Source organism: Acomys minous (assembly GCF_964271855.1).
Source record: "Acomys minous genome assembly, chromosome: 14".
In the NCBI taxonomy this organism is placed as follows: Eukaryota; Metazoa; Chordata; class Mammalia; order Rodentia; family Muridae; genus Acomys; species Acomys minous.
In genome coordinates, this window is record NC_140496.1 from 31,522,540 (window position 1) to 31,540,913 (window position 18,374).

General features: G+C 47.7%; 1 long non-coding RNA gene across 2 annotated transcripts in view; it reads left to right on the forward strand.

Annotated features, from left to right (window-relative positions):
* LOC311582319 overlaps positions 1–18,374 on the forward strand; it is a 29,514-nt gene that overhangs the window by 3,676 nt on the left and 7,464 nt on the right. The window contains exons 2-3 of one of the 2 annotated variants that reach the window (XR_014774082.1): positions 4,922–5,038; positions 13,186–15,128. This is a non-coding gene — a long non-coding RNA (uncharacterized lncRNA). Of the gene's footprint in view, positions 1–4,921; positions 5,039–13,185; positions 15,129–18,374 lie in introns of those variants that run through there. The other variant, XR_014774081.1, reaches the window with a different exon arrangement.

Here is an 18,374-nt window from a genome sequence, read left to right on the forward strand (position 1 = left end):
ACCGGGTTCAGGTGACTTTATGAAGGCGACCTACCACTGGGGCCTCAGCTTTTCTAAGCCCTTCCTTCCCACCAGGGCCGCGCCTCCTCGGTTGTCACTAGTCATTGCCTCAGGCAATGATGCCAGGATACAGACCCGTGGGCTAGGACTGCGGGGACTGGCTTAAAAACCACTCGAGAACTATTTCCATTGTGGCTGTGCAAATGCCATTTGTTCAAAACAAAACTCATGGTTGTCTAGGCACAAGGGTTATCATTTAGAGACCGAAACCAGATGTGGGGCTGTGGTAGGGATGCAGCGAGGGCCTTAGCCCAGTTCCCAAACTTGTGGCTCCTGAGAAGAGTTGACTCAAAAGGGAGCTGGGTCTCCCTAAAGCTATCCCAACTCAGGCCATGACGAAACCCCCAGAAGGCACCCCCTTCCAGGAGCTGGAGAAACACAACACTCACAGCTCTGCTTTTATATCTAAGAGGGCACTTGTGTTTCCAGGGCAGCCTAGCCACACACTGCTCAGTTTCACCTCCACAGCCTGTCAGGGGCTGTTCTCATGGAAGCTTTAGCACCATGGCGCTGCCACAACCACTGAGGAAAGGAAACTGCAGCTTATACATACATGGTGGCCACAGACCCTCCAGCTCATGTGGGAATATAGACCTCTACTTTCCCACTTATTCTGAGTTCACATCACATTTGGTACATTTAAGAGAGCTGACACAGTAGACATCCACTGTCAGGGTCCCCACCTTGAGCCCCGAGGAAGCACACTCTGTGATAGCCAAAGAGTGTGAAGATGAAGGCGCAGAAAACTATTGTCGCTTGTTCTTTGTAGAAAAGGACAGAATCCAGGTTCAAGCCCAGGCCACCAGACTCCAACCTACTCATGTATCCATTAGGACACTCTTCCTCCCAGGGGCAGAAGCACCTGGCTAGACCTGAGGTGTCCTGTGAGGCAGGAGGCATGCCGAGATCCTCCTAGGGGTTGGTCACTTGTTTCTCTGGCCTCACTTTCTTTGGTTCTGGATGCTGGCAGCTGTAGTGGGGCAAGAATTACAAACTGTGGTGCTCATGGGCCAGGCCAGTGCAGGGGGAATGTGGCAGGCAACAGGGGAGAGATGAATTGGAAAGTGCAGCTCCACAGCACCAGTGCCCAGCTGGGAGGACATTTCAGTCCAGCAAATATGGGACCATATGGTCTGGTCCTCAGTTTTTGCCAGGGAAGTTAGAAATGTGATATTTTTTGTGAAAAAAAATTTCAATTATTAAAAGTCGGGCAGTGGTTGAAGGAGTGAAAGCCATTGCAAGCCAAATGGAGCCTGTCAAAAGCCAGAGCCCAGTCCCAGCCCCAGGCGGGCCCTTCTAGAATCTTCCCAATGCCATGGCCACTGTTAGAAATGATGCCTCTGTTTTTCAGCTGGGCCCAAACATCCTTTCCTAGGTCACCTTGCACTTAGGGGTGACCACATGACTGAGCCCTGGACAACAGGTGGTCACTGGAGTCTGCACTGCTGGCCTCCCCGCTCTTGAAGAGGCCTGGGCAGTGAGAGGGCTCAGGGTTAAAAGCAATTGTCACCACTGACAGCCTGCATTTGACCCCTGGGACGCACATGATGGAAGGAGAGAGCCACCTCCACAAACTGACCTCTGACCTCCTCATGCACATGGTATATGTGGCCAAACACACACTAAACAAACAAGTAAATAAATGTTATTGTTGTTTTAAGTTTTTAAAAGAAGAGTCAAGGCATGCATCCCCGTGTCCCCCACTTGCCCATCTGAGTAAGAACACCTGCTGTTGGCCATGATATGAAAGACATATCATATCTGAGGGTGGAGAGCAAAGAAAGATGCTTTCTGGTCCCCTGCCTGGCCATTCTCACCCTGGACAGCCCAGACCATTCCCTGTCTGGCAATTACCCCTGTGGCTGTTAGGGTAACCATGACAACACAAAGACAAGACTCTTCCTCAGTCGCCATTATTTGTTTGTCTTTCGTCTATTTATTTACTTAATGTTCGTGGTGCTGGAGCTAGAAATCACCGCCTCGTCTTGCTAGACAAACCCTTTACCCCAAAGCCAGCCTCAGTTCCGACTATCAAAGCCAGAACCCTCAATCACCAGCCCTGCTGCCCACACACCCATCGCCCAGGTTAGAGTGCAGAGGCGCAGAGAGGTGGAGAGTTTGTAACGTAAAGATTAAAGAGCCTCTCTATGCACGGACCCACAAACGGGACCTATGTTCCTCCCTAAGATAAAGAGGCTTTAGGGACTTCGGTGCCATCGGCTGTTGTGTGGCCTCTGCCTATCACTGTCCCTGTCTGGGCAGCTTGCCATCTAGCTTGGCCTCCCACCCCGGCCTCTGATTTAGCAGGTTTGAATTGGTGCCCGGTGTTGAGCCTTTCACTGTTTGCTGTGCTCCTACCGGATGGCTCAAGGCTTGGCAATGGAAAGGCAGTTCTTCTTCGTCAAAAGCCTCAGGGGCGCTGGATGCCAGCCTTCCACTGGCTTCAGCCGCTGGCTCATCTTTCCTCTGGAGACCCAGGGCCTGTGATCTGGAAGGCCAGATGGACAGAAACACTCGGGTAATGAGTAGGTCAATGGTGGAAAATAAAACTCTTACTGGCTTCACCTGCCCCTCTCAAACACACCTGCCCATGCCTCTGAGTGGCAGGCGACCTTTGCCAGCCTCCCATGGCACTCAGCCACACACACACACCCCGCCCCCCCCCCCACCACAGCTGTGCCTGCAGGCTGGGAGTAACCCAGAGGCCGGGTAGGCCCGGTTCTCCCTCCACACTGACCCCATCAGACCCTTGACCTTGGACTAATCTTGGAAGCAAGGTTGCAAATAAATGCCCAAGCCCAGAGTCCAGGGCAGGAGCACGTGCAACAAAAGCGTCTAGTTACAACACAAGGCGACAACAGGAAGCAGAAGTAAGCTGGCTTTCTTGAGTGCCTGCAGAAGTTGATAGCTGGAGACCAAAGTTAATAAATCAAGAAATAGCAGCCTAGGCATGTTATTTATTGCCTAGAGGCAGCCACAAAACCCAAAACCGTGTGAAGGAGTCTGCTGAGAGCCCGGACATTGTGTTGTAAGCCCTCTTTATTAGTTTGGGTTTTAAGTCGGCTCGGTAGAGTTGTTTGTTTAAAAGTGACCATACTCTCCAGTGCTGGTTTGTGAGGTTGCTGATGTTCTCAGACATCTTTGGTGTCTGGAAAGCCACACTCAGGATTCCATGCTCGAGATGTGCAGTCAGGCTGCATGGCCAGTATCTGTCTAAAAATGATCAGATACATGACTTTGGGCACGTTTCTTAATCACTCTAGGCCCAAGTTTCTCCTATACAGAACAAGAATAATTCCAGGCTCCTGGTAGTGCAGTAAGGGGCCACCAGGGGGCACTGTTCTTATTAATCCTTAACCCAACCAGGTTTCTCTTTCTCCTTGCCAAGATATAATGGCTGTCACTCTAGATCGATACAGAAATTTCTAGGTCACCCTTTTTAGTTGGTGCAAGAATTTCACCGCACAGGATGTAAAATTAGTTAGAACCATCATGCAGTTTTCATGTTCAGTGTAGTGCACTTTGCAATGATTGGTAGGTCTTCTTGGGCATAAAAGCGGCTCTTTCTGACAGAAGCATTTCTAAAAGAGGTGACAAAGCCACAGACATTGTGTAATTAAAGCTTTGACTAAAAAGTAGTAGCAATTTAGAATCCATAGATGCCATAAGATAGCTTTGGGTCATATTTATTCCATGTACTTTCATTTTACATTTTCTTTCTTTTTTTTTTTTTTTTTTTTTTTTTGTTCATTTGAGATAAGGTATCAGGTAGCCCAGACTGACGTTGAACTCCCTCATTGCTGAGAATAACCTTGAACTCCTGATCCTCCACTGCACCCACCTCATTGCTACTCATTTTCTAACTTTTGTTTGTATATGTGACTGAGCACCTTTTTATGTGAAATATAAATTTGCATCCTTTGCCCATTTTTATTAGACCTTTTGTAATTTTCCCATTGACCCATAGAGCCTTCTGCATATTAGATAGAACATTAATTCCTTAAGACCTATTCTATGCCTGTTCCCCTCTTCCTCCTCTTCCTCTTCCTCCTCTTCCCCCTCTTCCTCTTCTCCTCCTCCTCTTCCTCCTTCTCCTTGTTCTTCCTCTTCTTTTTTCCCTGAGAAAGCGTTTCTCTGTGTGTAGCCCTGGCTGTCTTGGAACTCACTTTGTAGATCAGGCTGGCTTTGAACTCACAGAGACCCTACCTCTACTTCCCAAGTACTGGGATTAAAGGCATGCGCCACTACGCCTGACCTTTCTATGCCTATTTTCTTGGTATGAACTTAATCATAGAAAAGTTTCAAGCCTGGTGGTGGTGGCACAGGCCTTTAATCCCAGCACACTGGAGGCAGAGGCAGGTGGATCGCTGTGAGTTTGAGGGCAGGCTGGTCTACAAAGTGAGTCCAGGACAGCCAAGGCTACACAGAGAAACCCTGTCTTAAAAAAACAAACCAAACAAAACAAAAGTTTCACAATGTCATGCACTCACATGACTTCTGGATTTCTGCAGCTACTGGAAAAGGAGGGACTGTCATACCTTTGCCCAGTGGGCAGAGCAGGTGGGCCCTTGAGACTTACCTACACCTCCTCACATGATGTCACTGGGAGGGGACTGGGCTCAGAGAAGGGTAGGAGGGCTGGAGTGAGGTGCAGTAATTTTTTTTATATATTGTTAAGCATTGTTGCATTTTTAGCCATGTATGTGCGTGTATGTGTCTAACCCTAACCCTAACCCTAACTGTGGGCACATCTGGTGAAGTAGGGCTTTGTAATTTGCTTCTATTGGAGGGCAGCTAGCTAGCCCAACCACCTCTACTGACAAAGCCACTCTTGCCCACTGACATAATATCCCTTTGGCAGACATCTGATGCTTTGGCCACTGCTATCAAGATTAACATATGGTGGAACTCTGTAAACTCTGCCTTTGGAAACAGCTGGAATGACAGCTGGATGAGAGCCAGCCTCACCACAGTACAGGTGAGCTCCAAACTCAAAACCTCAACTAAAGACTGTGGCTTTGGCTTAGCTTCTGTTCTCAAATCGTCTTGACTTGTCTGTCTTAAAATTTCCACATGTGTGATGATTTTGCACAAGCCACAGGGCAGCGACTCGGCTTGTGTGTGTCTCTTGTGCAACCAGACCCTATCCAGTCAAGATGGACACTCATCTTTCCGGAGTCTCTGTGTCTCCCCCTCCCCCCTTCCCACAGTCAATGGTGGTTGTTCTAAATGTGCACGTGTGCAGGTGGCTGATAACATTTTTTCAGAGAAATAGCAACAGCTCTACAGCGCCAGCCGTTGGCTTGGGAGGAAAGCTAACTTCCCCCCAGGGGCCTGCTCCCAGATGACAGGAGAAGGGCTGCAGGGGCAAACGGCCCCATGGGTCTGCAGGCTTGAGGATGCCCCTCCTGGGACCGACTAGTACCTCCTAAGCCAGAGAGAATTCTTCCCAAGTCACCTCAACAAGTTCCTCCAAAGCTAAGAATAAAACCTGTTAAATAGGCCAGGCGGTGGTGGCGCTCGCCTTTAATCCCAGCACTCGAGAGGCAGAGGCAGGCGGATCACTGTGAGTTCGAGGCCAGCCTGGTCTACAAAGAGAGCCCAGGACATCCAAGGCTACACAGAGAAACCCTGTCTCGAAAAAAAAAAAACAAAACCTGTTAAATATTTACGTAATGTCATCTTCTGCATCCATTTTTGTTGTTGTTGTTGTTGTTGTTGCTGCTGCTGCTACTGCTGCTGTTTTGCTGCTGCTGCTACTGCTGTTTTGTTTTGTTTCACTAAGTAACCCAGTAGGCCTCAGACTCCTAACAATCCTTCTGCCTTAGCGCTTGGGCTCTGGAGTTAAAGGTGTTCAGCACCGTATCTAGTAGATATGTTTGTGTTTGATTCAAAATAATTGCTTTAAAAAAAAAAAAAACACAAGGGGCTGGAGAGATGGTTCAGTGGTTAAGAGCACCGCCTGCTCTTCCAGAAGTCCTGAGTTCAATTCCCAGCAACCACATGGTGGCTCACAACCACCTATGATGTAATCTGATGCCCTCTTCTGCAGATAAAGCAGTCATATAAAATAAATAAATAAATAAATAAATAAATAAAGTAGCGACATCATTAAAAAAAAAGGAAAAGAAAAGAAAGCACAATATTCCCACTTTACAAGACCTGGGACACAGGTCATGATTTTAAAAGGGGATTGATTGATCATGGTACTAAAGTGAAAAGTTAATCTCGTAGCTGATGCATTGGCTCAGTGGGCAAAGCACCTGCCACCAAGCCAACAGCCTAAGTTTGGTCCCTGGGAGCCAAACCGTGGAAAGACAGAACTGACTCCTACAAGTTTGTCCCCTCGCCTGACATGCATGCCATAGCACGTGCACAACCACACTACACACACAGAAGTACAGATGTAATTTTAATTTAATAGTCTGGCTGGAGAGGTGGCTTGTCGGTTAACAGTGGGCACTGCAGGTCCACAGGCCAGAGCTCAGTTCTCAATATTTTTATTGTACAATTCACAACCTCCTGGGCTTCTACACCTTCTTCTAACCTAGGAAGATGCCTACGCATGTGCCTCGCATGCGCCACGTGTGCGAGGATGCACACACATAAATTAAAATGATAAAAATAACTTTTTTAAAAGTTAATCTCAGGGCTGGAGAGCTGGCTCAATGGTGAAGAGCACTGGTCACTCTTGAAGAGAATGTGGGTTCAATTCCCAACACCCTTAATCCCAGCACTTGGGAGGCAGAGGCTGGTGGATCGCTGTGAGTTCGAGGCCAGCCTGGTCTACAAAGTGAGTCCAGGACAGCCAAGGCTACACAGAGAGACCCTGTCTCAAAAAACCAAAAAAAACAAAAAAAAAAAAACAAAAAAAAACAAAAACCAATTCCCAACACCCACATGGTGGCTAACAATCATCTGTAACTCCAGTTTCTGAGGACCTGACCCCCTCCTCTGAACTCTGGAGGTACTAGGCACTCATGTGGTAACACAGATAAACATGCAAACAAAAGACCTACACAGATAAAATAATATTTAAATATTTTAAATTAACTGGGGGGATCTCTGTGAGTTTGAGGCCAGCCTGGTCTACAAAGCAAGTCCAGGACAGCCAAGGCTACACAGAGAAACCCTGTCCTCCAAAATAAAATAAAATAAAATAAAAATTTTAAGTTAATCTTGTGAGTGTGGCTCAATGCTCTAGGAGAGGGAAAGCCAAAGGAGGGTGTGGAAATTGCAGGCGGAAGCTGGCAGCTAAGGGGCAGAGGAGGGGCAGGCCTGCCTCATGGGCAGGGCTTCTTTTTGGCTAAAGAAGGGTAGTTAGGAGGAGCGGAGTTGAGTCCCCACACCTTACTGCAAAGCCATGAAGAGAGGACTGCGAAACATCCAGCCGCAAAAGGAAAGAGAAGGGACTTCAGAGGCCTCAAGGGAGAGAAACATTGCTTGACATGAAGACACATATATGTCGTCCCAGGACACAGGAGGTGGAGGCAGGAGGACCGGAAGTTTAAGATCAACCTTAGCAGCACACCAAGTTCGAGGCTACACGAGGCTCTGTCTCCAAAGCAGGGGTAACTTTGGGACAAGACTGACTAGGAACCATTTCCACTTGGGGGTGAACTCTCTGGGGCTCGGCTCCTTCATCTGGGCAATGGGCACAGTGACAGCGCCTTTCTTTGTGGCCTGAGAGAGGCAGATTTGTCGTGCACACTGCCTGGTCTCCGGTGTGCCTTGCAGAGTGACAATCCATGGCTCTTCATTTCCCAAAGGATCTGGAGGGATGCAAGCCCACCGATGCCAGCCTTCCCTAAGCGGTTAATAAGATTGGTCCCACGGAGAGACATGAGTGATGCTAGCAATCACCACCTACTAGTTAATTGCTCATTAAAGCCTTTGTGTTTTATTAATAAAGCAATTACCTGCCTATAGCCTGGGAACCCTACGTAACTAATTTGGCCCTTGGTCTGGAGGCAGGGCAGCATCTGGGTAGGTAGAAGAAGCTCCTGCCCAAGAAGCCTCCAGAATCTACTCCAGCACTCCCAAGACAATGCCGTCTAGTTCCAGGAACTGGCTCTAGCTGTGATTCTGCTAGAGGCATCTTGCTAAGCACAGATCCTGGGCCAAAGCAGTGGGTGAATGCCCCCATGGCCACCAGGGGTAGGATGGGACATGTTTGACAATATGAGGCCCAGAGAGATCAGGTAGCTAGGTAGCTGAGGGCCCCTTATCCTAAATAACCCTGCTCAGTATGTCTTCTCCTTTCCCAGCTGGGAAGTAGAGAGGGAGACCAGAGCCAGGCTCAAAGGACTGTTAACACGTTTGCCTGGTGGGAGTCTAAAGAATTATCTACATTTCCTCAGCTACATTTCTGAGTGGAAACAGCCTAAAGAAGGCAGAGGCTGCCTGGAGTGTCAATTAGAGGCTAGTTCCCAGCGTCCTAGTGAACTTAGGACCGAGAAGAGCTGAGAAACCCAGAGAGGTAGGTGTGCCTGACAGAAGTTTCCCAGGTCCATGGAGCAACAACTCTCAAGGTGCCAGGTCCACGCCCTGTGAGAAGTTCCAACCCAAGCCAGCAACACATAAAAAAAAAGTGCTATGGGTGTGGCAGAGTTGAGGCTGAGTCTTCTCAAGCGTGTGGGTTTGGGGACAGCAACTCCACATGGCCCACTCACTGTACATGCCACAGTCCTGCAAGGTTGTAGAGCCACCGTGGCAGCCACGATCCCACAGACCTGGGACCTGATCATAGTATTGATCAATTAAATATCGGAATGAGCTAATGGCAATGAGGCGATATTATATAAATGCGGGTTTATTGGAGTGGTGGGGGAGGAGGAGAGACAGCACACGCCGGGGGTGGAGGGAAGGAAGGAGGGGGGGGGGGAGCAGGGAGGTAAGCAAAGAGGCAAAGGGGCAGTGGAACCAAAATGTCTGGATTGTATAATGAAGGGTTTCCAGAAGAGAGGAAGCCTGGACCCTGGGTAGAGGGTAGAGAAATCCAGCCATACCCTACAGCAGGACCTAACAAGTTATCTGTCCCCAGGGGTCAGATAGAGTTAGAGCTGGGGGGAAGGTATAAGTGTTACAGCTCTGCTCCACGAGGTTAACCTGGCAAGTGGGAGCCGAGGAACACCACAAAGTCACACCGCACAACCTCGCACAAGAGATTTATTGGAAGAGAAAGACCCAGGAGGCTAGCTACCTCTGCTAGGGCAAGAAACAGCATATAGAACTAAGCAACCAGCAGGTTTTATATAAGGTTTCTTGGTGTGGGGGGGGGGGGGGCGAGTGTCAGAGCTTTCCAGGGTGGCCTGGAACTGGTGGAGTTTTTGTGGCCTGATTTTAGGGCAAGCTTAGGGATTGGTGGGATTTTGTGCTCAGGGATTGGTGGGATTCTGTGTCTTGGCTCTGGTTTTGGGCTTGGGGTCAAGTTAAGATCAGGGTGTTTTTTCTCTTAGGCTCTGGTCCTTTTACCCTCCAGAACACATGACCAGCCCTCCTTCTTGATTGACCAATGGGGAAACAGAGGCTTGGGACAGTACATACAAGGCCATAGCTACAGAGCATCAACGGGAGCAGAACTCAAGGCCTGGACTCTTGCTTCCTTGGGTGGCCTTAGCTGAATCTGTACCCTCTCGGATCTCAATTTCTGATCTTTCCGATGAAGCTTGCAAGGTAAAAACAGTATGAGCGATGGTAACATAGCCACTGACCTCATTGGGCACCAAGACATCTACCGTATGTCTTTTTTTTTTAATTGATTGATTGATGTATATGAGTGCTCTATCTGCATGTATGCCTGAATGTCAGAAAAGGGCATCAGATCCCATTATAGATAGCTGTAAGCAATCGAGTGGATGTTTGGCTAACTCAGGACCTCTGGAAGAGCAGCCTTAACTCTTAACCGTTCTTAACCACCAAGCCAATTCTCTAGAGCCTATAACATCTTTTTTTAAAAACAAGTTTTGTAATACTAACTCCACAGCAGCACCCCCCCTTAAGAGGAACCACCTTTCAAGTTATCCAGTCAGTTTTCTGAGCTAGCTCCTGCTATGGTCATTTCTTTGATGCAGAGCTAGACAAGGCAGCATAGAAGGTGCCAGGTCACGCTGCCAACAAACAGGGAAGCTGGGATTCCCACCAGACGGACCTGACTTCTATGTTCCAGCTCAGATCCCATCAACACTCTGCGCTCAATGTATACACCATGGGACGGGAGGCACCTGAGAGCAGTCAGTCAGGGGACAAGCAGATAAAGGAGCGGTCATGTGATCCACCATCTTGCCTCCCCAGGATCCTCCTCAGCTTCCCACCTGCCATGCAAACTCACTTCCAAGCAGACCTTCTGCCTCAGGCGGCGTAGAATGCTGGCCATGGTGCATGGATGTGTGGCAACAAGCCAGAGGCTCAATGCAGGTTGACAGCAGTGTTACAGTGACATGATTTATGGAATGCAACACAGGATGGCCCCTTTAATGAATGTATCCTTTTGGAGCCTCAGGCTCCAGGAATGTTAAACAAACTGCAAGATTTCCATTTCTGGAAATGAGGGGCCTCCTTCCTCTGCTGGACTCAGAAAAGATGCTGAAGAGCTAGGAGGAGCCAAACACTGAGCCTGACGAGAGATCTTAATGAAGCCACCTTAGTGCAAGGACACCTATAGATAAGAACATGGGATTAGGTGCAGGCATTTTCTAGATGAGCAGACAGAAGTCAAGCCCAGGGCCAGCAAGGAGGGGGGAGCGGGGGGAGTCATTAAACATACCCCAGACTCCAAGAGCCACAAAAGCTGGAATGTTTATCACCTAGCACTTTAGACAGAAAAGTTGTAGTAAAGGGCTAGAGATAGAGTTGACATTCAAATTTAAAAAGCAAATACAGTCAGGCATAGTGGAGTATGCCTTTAATCCCAGCACTTGGGAGGCAGAGGCAGGAGGATCACTATGAGTTCGAGGCCAGCCTGGTCTGCGAAGCGAGTTCAGGACAGCCAAGATAACACAGAGAAACCCTATTAAAAAAAAAAAAAAACAAAAGAAAAAGCAAATACAATGAAAAAACCACACACAAATAACTTTTAGAGGACAAGAATAGAGTGAGATTCCTAATACAATGTAAGGTAATAGGGTTCATTTTAAGTATTTATGTCAAGCACAGTTTATATTTAAGTTTATATAAAATATAAATGGACCCAATGCTCCAGTTGAAGAAAACTTAGTTCTGATTGGATGGAAACAATTGCAAAAAGAGACAGAGAGTTCTAAAACATAAAAAGAGACAAGAAATTAAAGCTAGATTATATAAATACTAGGAGAGAGAGAGGGGGGAGAGAGAGAGAGGGAGGAAGAGAGAGAGAGAGAGGGAGGGAGGGAGGGAGAGAGGGAGGAAGAGAGAGAGAGAGAGAGGGAGGGAGGGAGAGAGGGAGGGAGGGAGAGAGAGAGAGAGGGAGAAAGAGAGAGAGGGAGGAAGAGAGAGAGAGGGAGGGAGGGAAAGAGAGAGAGAGAGGGAGGGAGGGAGAGAGAGAGGGAGGGAGAGAGAGAGAGAGAAATGATGGACTGGAGAGATGGCTCAGTGGATAAGAGCACTTGAAGCCCTTCCAGAGAGCCCAGGTTGGGTTCCCAGCTCACAAGCACCCGTAACTCCAGCTCCAGGAGATCTGATACCTTTTCTTGGGCCTCTGTGGGCACCAGAAACATGCACACATACACATAAATAAAAAGTAAATAATCCAATCTCTAGAAAGATATAGGTATTTCTATTGAGAAGAGACACTAGGCAAAAAACACTACCAGAGACAGAGATAATCGTAAAGGTTAATTTTACTAAAAGGACATAAGAATACTAGATTTGTACTCATATTATGAGCCTGAAATGCATAAAGCAAAAATTAATATGGCTATATGACAAAATCAATACATATGATAGATTTTTAAGACACCTTTTCAATTTGTTAGAAAGAATACAAAGTGCTGGGCTGGAGAGATGGCTCAGAGGTTAAGAGCACTGACTGCTCTTCCAGAGGTCCTGAGTTCAATTCCGAGCAACCACATGGTGGCTCACAACCATCTATAATGAGATCTGGTGCCCTCTTCTGGCATGCAGGTGTATATGCAGGCAGAACACTGTATACATAATAATAAATAAATAAATCTTAAATTTAAAAAAAAGGATGTAAAGTGCTATAGAAGAACTGAAGGACTCGACAAACTAAACAGAATGAATAACACAAACCAGAGGACACAATTTGAAGATATGTGTTTTTAAGTACTCCTGGCACATTTATAAACATGGCTCATATTTCTGATTATAAAGTAAATCTCAATAGGTTTCCAAGGACTTTGCTTATCCATATGGTTCCTCTGGCATGATATCATCAAGATAGAAATCAGTTTAAAACAACTAGGGCCCCGGTGAGATGGCTCAGCAGGTAAAGGTGCTTGCTACTAAGCCTGACTTTGGTCCCTCAAACCCACAAAGTGAAAAAGAGAACTGACTACCCGAAGCCATCCTCTGACCTCCACACACATGCTGTGGTACAGGTGCCCACGCCACTCACAAACACAGACACACACTAAATAAGTAAATAAAATGGCATTAAAGGCTTTTAAAGAAGAGCTAGAACCCGTGAAAGGTCCTATACACGGAAGAACTTGTAACTGAATTCACCGATCTTCCCACAACGCAAAGTCCAGTGCAGGCAGCTTCACCAGCAGCTCTACACGGCTTTCCCAGGAGAACTAAGAGCTCCATGGCGCTCCAAGCCCTAGTGAAGACTCACGGTAGATATAACCTGGACCCTCAAACTCAACAGCAAGCAAGAAAAAAAATATATAGTGTTTCCTCCCCCCTTTCTTCTTCTCCTTCTTCCTCTTCTTCCTCTTCCTCTTCTTCTTCTTCCCTCCCACTTTTTCCCTCTGATGTAAAAGTTAACAAAATACTAGCAAACTAACTCTAGTTCTGATGGAAAAACAATGTCTCATTGAGTTTCATTCAACCAATGCAAGACAGGAAAATGACTGTGGCCACGGCAGGAGCAGATCAAAGCTGGAAATTCAAATAATTATTACAATAGATCCAAGAGAGGTGTGGCTTGACATTTGATGTCTATTTATGCTTTTTATTTTTTAGGGTTTGCTGAGACTGGACCTTATTATGCAGCCACCAATTGAACTTGAACTCACAATTCTGCCTCAGTTTCTTAAGTGCTGGGGTTATTCATTGTAACCGGCAGTGGTGCACACCTTTAATGCCAGCACTTGGGAGGCAGAGGCAGGTGGATCTCTGGGTTTGAAGCCAGCCTGGTCTACAGAGCAAGTTCCAGAACAGATAGGGTTACACAGAGAAACCATATCTCTAAAAGCCAAAACAAACAAAGAAGAAAAGAAAAGGGGAAAAAAAAACTATCATACCCAACCCACTCAAGATAAAAAAAAAAAAAATTAGCAAATCAGAAGCAGAGGGCACTTCCTAAATCTGATTTTTTTAATGAAAATAACAACAACAAAAAAAACCTCATCAAACATTATGCTTTCAGGTGAAACTGTCAAGAACTTTCCCTTGAGATCGGCAGTGAGATAAGGAAGTCTACTGTCACCACAGATGTACATCTTCCCAGGAGCTGGGGTGTAGCGGGGAGGTAGAGCGCATGCTCAGCACGGGGAAGGCCCTGGGTTTCATCCCCAGCACCAAGAGGCACGCAAGCAAGCACATGCAAACGCATACACGTTGCTGTTCTGAGGTCTAAGCTGAGCAGTAAGGAAAGGAAAACACCACCATCAAAAACTGGGACGATAAAGCCAGGCATGGTGGCACACACCTTTAATCCCAGCACTCGGGAGGCCGGAGGCAGGCGGATGACTATGAGTTCGAGGCCAGCCTGGTCTACAAAGTGAGTCTAGGACAGCCAAGGCTACCCAGAGAAACCCTGTCTCGAAAAACCAAAATAACAAAAACAAAAACAAAAACTGGGAAGATAAAGCCAGGCATGGTGGCACACACCTTTAATCCCAGCACTCGGGAGGCCGGAGGCAGGCAGATGACTATGAGTTCGAGGCCAGCCTGGTCTACAAAGTGAGTCTAGGACAGCCAAGGCTACCCAGAGAAACCCTGTCTCGAAAAACCAAAATAACAAAAACAAAAACAAAAACTGGGAAGATAAAAATCAGCCTCATCACCCATCAGCATATTCTGAGTACATGAAAAGCCCTTAGAGAACTCACATGCTCGTGCGTTTTAAGGTGTCGGCCTGTCTGTATGGTGGCTGAGCTTGGTTGTCAACTTGAAACATCTGGGAAGAGAGGACCTCAAAGGAAGAAATTTCCTAAAGAGGACTGGGGATACGGCCAAGTGTTAGCCCTTCCTAGTGTGCACAAGGCCCTGAGCTCAATCCCCAGTACAGCAGGGAGGGAGGGAGGGAGGGAGAGAGGGAGGGAGACTGCTCAAGCAGGCAAAATCATACTGCATGGTTTAGGAATGTAGACACAGGAGGCAAAGTTAATGTAAAACCAAGGGGACTTTTCTGAAGGCCAGGACAAAGCTCCACTCTAGGGCAGGGTACAGAGCCTGCTGGAGTGGCCCTCAAGCTCCCTTTCTTCCCAAGGGTGGTGCTGACACATGGTTTGTTGGTTATTTTTGTTGAATTATATCTATGTATGTATGTATGTATGTATGTCCTGCATATTCTTAAACAACTCCAAGCACTTGGGAGGCAGAGGCAGGCAGAGTCTCCGTGAGTTCAAGGCCAGCCGGGTCTACAGAGCAAGTTCAAGCAACCTCAGCTGGAGCACAGGGACCATAAACCCAATCTTCAGCTGCAGCCCAGACAGTGAGGACCCTGGATACCAATTTCTTTTTTCAGAAGGGATGGTCTTGGGACACTTGGTGACAACACCAGGATATAAAAGGCAGGCCAATATCTGAGGCTAACTGAATTGAGAGAGCCTTCAAAGCAACATTCTTTTCCACCCAGGGACAGCAAGTCATGAAAAGAACTTAGGAATCCAAAGTTGACTTTTGATTCCTCCCTACAGGTCCATTTGTGTTATTGTTGTTTCTTATTTCTTTTGTGTGTGTGTGTGTGTGTGTGTGTGTGTGTGTGTGTGTGTGTTTTAATTTTTAAATATTTGTTTTGTTTTGTTTTTCAAGACAGGATCTCTCAGTTGTTAGCCTTGGCTGTCCTGGACTCGTTTTGTAAACTAGGCTGGCTTCAAACTCACAGAGATCTGTCTGCCTCTGCCTCCCAATAGTTTTTAATTTTCTAAAAATTTGTGTGCATGTGTGTCTGTATGAATGTATATGCCATGTGAATGTGGGATCCCACAAAAGCCGGAAGAGGATGGCAGAGGCCCTGGAGCTGGAGTTATGGGCAGTTGTGAGGGGCCCAACATGAATCTGAGAAACTAAACTCAGATCTTCTGGGTGAATAGCAAGTGCCCTTGGCCACAGAGCCACCTCCAGCCCCCTAGAGATACCCTTCCTAAACGATTGATGGTTAACTGCTAAAGTGTTTTCCTTTCTCAATATTTAAATAAAATGCTTGCTCATGTTCAGATTTTCTTTCCTACAAAAGAGGCAGAAACTTTGGGCCATTCAGAGCTCTTTAAATTGTACTTCTTTTCTCCCTATCCTAAGTACACTTGCCGGGCTGGAGAGATGCCTCAGAGGTTAAGAGCACTGACTGCTCTGCCAGAGGTCCTGAGTTCAGTTCCTAGCCACCACAGGGTGCCTCACAACCATCTATAGTGTGAATCTGATGCCCTCTTCCGGCCTGCAGGTGTACATGCAGGCAGAGCCCTGCATAGATAATAATAAAGAAGTAAAACTTACACACACACACACACACACACACACACACACACACACACACACAAATCTAAATACACTTGGCGGACCCTTCTATTCTAGCTGTTATGAGTACTGTGGTCCGAGTGGGTAGCACACCAGAGAAGTGTCAACATTTGCCCAGGTGGAAATGGCTCCTCTGGGAGTGAGCAGTGCTTAGACTGAGGTGGCTCTGCTTGCTAGTCCCCATCTAGACTCCTTCTTACTTGTTTTGCGAGATCCAGTCACCTGCCCATGTTTTCGCACAGATTGGCTGGTCTTGACTGTCTGGAAGGGCCCCAGCTGAAGCATTCACAGACACTGTGCTTCTCCCTGTGGTGGCTTTGGGGGTCTGTGTTTTGCCATTACTTTTAAATTTCTACTATGACTATTGTGTGTGTTGTGAGCATGACGTGTGGGGGCATGGGGTGTTCAGGATATCCCCCAGCACGCATGTGGAGGTCAGAGTCAGTTCCTGCCTCCCGCCTTTACATGGGTTCCGCGGCCCAGACTTGCACAGAAAGCACCTCTCCCTGCTGAGCCATCTCAACATCCATGTGAACTGCTAATGAAGTCCAAATGAGAACCTGGCAACCTGGGGGCCATGGGGACAGGGGCAGAGTTGGGAACCTTTTGTGTCTGCTGAAAGGCCAGACTCTACAGCTCCTGTGGCACCAGGTCCCCCCCTATCTCTATTGTTTGCCAATTAGAGTCAAAAGTGCATCCACAGAGTGCTCCGAGGAAGGACCAGTCTTCCATCCAAGCTGCCACCAGAGTTACTCTGCCTGTGGGATCCTGCTGCCTGGACTGGCTGTCCTGTCCTGAGACTATATCTCTATGTCCTGGCCCCATACTCCTTAGTGGCATTTGTTTGGCTCTGGTTCCAAGTCGTTGGGTTCCAATGCAGTCCCCTGCATGGCGGCAGGTCAGCGCAGATGCTATAACTCCTGCCCCGGTGGTAGCCAGGTGACCTCTGCCAGAGCCTGTCCCCACAATGACTGTGGCTGAGGGGTCCAAGGTGTCATTCCCACGTCCTTTCTTACTGGACCTCACAAGGCACAGCTCGGGCTGGGGTTCTCAGCATCCAGAGTTCAGTGGTGTTTGTAGGAGGGTGAGGGCATCACAGGCTGCAAGCGTGAGGCCGAGTAACAGGCCATTGACTTCTCCTCTTCATTGCCCCAGTGTTAAAATGACACAAATGACCTAGTCGTGGCTTTCTTTCCTGTCCGCCCACCCCATCACTTATCACGCCGACTTCTGCCCTCATGTCTGTCTCAGCCAGTGGCACAGCCTCACAGGGGACACACACATCTCCTGTCCTGTGTTTTACTGTAGTGAACCTAGAGAAAAAGCCCCTGCCTCCGTGGCGCTTCTGTGCAACTAACCTGCTTTGTCTGAGTCCCTGGCCTCGTTCAGGGGTGTGGCTCGGCATCCTAGCATCCTACCATGGAGATCTCACTCCAGTTGTGTCATGACAAAGAGGGTTGAGGACACCATAGCTCTGGGCTGAGTCAGGCTTTTTAGGGTACAAACCTAAAACCGCCAGTCAACCACCTCTCCGGAGCCCCTATCAGGGACTTTCCACCAAGAGCCAACCCTGTTCATGTCACCTCTTCCTTTGGGCATAAAATTGGCATGAAGGTCTCTGAGGGGAAACCCTTCTAAAGTAGGAGACTGGTGCCAAGGCTCTGGCTGGCCAAGGGGCTCCTGAAGTTCTCTTATATATATATGTACATATACATACATATATATGTGTGTATGTATATATACATATATATACATATATGTATGTATGTATATATATAGTCATTGTTTACCCTGAAGAAAAAGAGCACTATACACACCACCTGTTCACACACACCCCGTCTCTCTCCCCCTCTCCCTTTCCCTCTCCCCCTCTCCTTCTCTCCCTCCCTCCCTCTCTCCCTCCCTCCCTCCCTCAGGACCTTGTCTTAGTTAGAGTTTATATTGTTTCAACGAAACACCATGCCCAAAAAGCAAGTTGGAGAGGAAAGGACTTATTTGGCTTACAGTTCCCCATCACTGTTTATCGCTGAAGGAAGTCAGGACAGGAACTCAAACCGGGCAGGATCCTAGAGACAGGGGCTGAAGCAGAGGCCATGGGGTGCACAGGGCGGGGGGGGGGGGGTGAGAGGGGTGGGCGGCGGCTTACTACTGGCTTGCTTCCCCTGGCTTGCTCATAGAATTCTGCTTTCCCATAGAATCCAGGACCATAAGCTCGGGGATGGAAACACTCACAATGGGCTGAGCCTTCACCCATCAATCACTGATTTTACAGCCTGACCTTATGAAGGCATTTTCTCAATTGAGGTGCCCTCTTTTCAGATAACTCTCGTTTGTGTGTCACTTTGGCATACGATTTGCCAGCACAACTGACCCCTTGTCAATTTGACACACAAACATCACTACTAAGCCACACCTTTCCTTTCTTATTCCTCCCCCAAGATCCCACATTAAAACATAAATAACTCAGCCAG